Source organism: Meriones unguiculatus (assembly GCF_030254825.1).
Source record: "Meriones unguiculatus strain TT.TT164.6M chromosome Y unlocalized genomic scaffold, Bangor_MerUng_6.1 ChrY_unordered_Scaffold_25, whole genome shotgun sequence".
NCBI classification, from domain to species: domain Eukaryota; kingdom Metazoa; phylum Chordata; class Mammalia; order Rodentia; family Muridae; genus Meriones; species Meriones unguiculatus.
This window is the reverse complement of record NW_026843710.1, coordinates 4,362,296-4,364,513: the sequence shown is the minus strand read 5'-3', so window position 1 is coordinate 4,364,513 and position 2,218 is coordinate 4,362,296.

Genomic DNA, 2,218 nt, shown 5'->3' with positions numbered 1-2,218 from the left:
TGTCAGATCATTGTAAGGATATTATTGCATTGGTATGTTTTACTGTTGTCATGTAATAATTCCATTAGATGTCATAATAGCATTGTGATATCATAATGCCTTTCTGATATTATAATAGCATTGGAGTATCATACTATCTTGATATCATAATATCATTGTGATGTCATAATAACTTTGCTATTTCATGACACCGTTTTTATTTCATAAGATCATGTGATGTCATAAAACTATATATATGTGATGATACCCTTGTGATGACATAATACCATTAATATGTCATAATAAAGTTTTGATGTCATAATATCATTGTGATGTGATTGTATCAATAAGGTATCATAATAACATTGTGATATCATCACACCATTATGATTCTTACAATTATGATGTCATAATAGCATTCAAATGTCATACCACTGTGATATCATAATAGCATTGTGATTTTATAATATCATTGTGTTGTCAAAATACCGTTGTGATATCATAATTATTTTGAAATATCACACTATTTTGATGTAATAATAACATTTTGATGTCATAATAACTTTGTGATAGCATCATTGTGAAATCAAAATACCATCGTGATATCTTAATAATATTGTGATGTCATAATAGCATTTTGAGGTAATAATGCCATTGTGATTTCAAAATTCCATTGTTATTTCATGCCACAATCATTTCCAAATAGCTCTGATTTCATAATATCATTAGGATATAATGACACTGTTGTGATTTCATAATACCATTGTGATGCAATAAAGGACATGAGAAGTCATGACACCATTGTTATGATGTAATGACATTGAGATGCCATAATAAAATTGTAATGTAATAATATCATTTTGATGCCATAATAGCATTTTGATGTCATAATGCCTTTTTGATGACATAATACCATGGTGTTGTCATCATAGCATTGTGCTGTTGCAATGTCATTGTAAAGTGATTATGTCATTGTAATGTTATAATACCATTGATATGTATCATGGTGAAGACATAAGAGCATTGTGATATCATAATAGTATTGTCATGTTATAATAGCATTGGGATATCATAATGCCTTTTAGATAACATGACGCAAATGTTATGTCAAAATACCAGTGTGAAATCATGATACCATTGAGATGTTGTTATAATATTTTGATGTTATATAATTGTGATTTCATAATAGCATTGGGATATTATATTATTGTTGTGATGTTATAAGAGTGTTGTAAAGATTTAATCTTATTTTAGGTCATAATGCCATTATGATGTCAAAATGTGAGTTCATATGACAATCATGTCATAATTAAATTGTAAAGTCATAATAGCATTGTGCTATCATAATAGCTTTGTGATATCAAAATCCCATTGTGATATCATACAACAATCAAGTCATAATAGCATTTTGGTGTCATAACAACTTTGTGATGTCATAATAACATTGGGCTGACATGACACTATTGTGATGTCATCAAAGCATTGTGATATCATCATTCCTTTGTGATGTCATAATATCATTGTGAGGTCAAAATGCCATAATGATATTATAATAGCATTTTGAGGTTATACTGCAATTGTGATGTCAAAATTCCATTGTGATATCATAATAGCATTTTGAAGCCAATATACCATTGTGATGTCAGCAGAGCATAGGGTTAGGGTTTTGGTTAGGGTTAGGCATCTTGTACCTGGGTTTTGACATTTGTTTTGGCTATGTTTTTCTTTGTGCCCATTTTGATATGGGATGGACAGTTTTGCCTTTTACACATATGAAATCTAATATTTGAGGTTTTAGTACTTAACTAAGCTGGTGTGTACTTGCCAGCTGTAAGCCTCCTTTGTCTATCTTGCATTAGGCATGAGCAATATTTATCCCCTTTAAAATATGTCATGTTGAAAGGAGATAAGTCAACTTCCAGAACAGTGTGACATATTAATTTAGTCAACATTTAAAAGTTTTTTTGACATGACAGGCATGCAGTTTGCATGTTTGTCTCCCAGCCTATTTTAGGTCTTTTCATTGACCAACAGATCATATCTCTAAAGCCAAAATGCCCTTTGGTACGAGTTCTTCTGTGGAAGTCCCACTTTCTGAAATTGGCTGGCATTTTTAGAGCATTGTGACATCATCTCTCCTCAAATAAATCTAAAATTGATGTGAATTCAATCTTTAAAACAGTAAGGACATAACAGCTATCATTAAGAAAAAAGAAATGACATGGTAACCTTAAGGAAA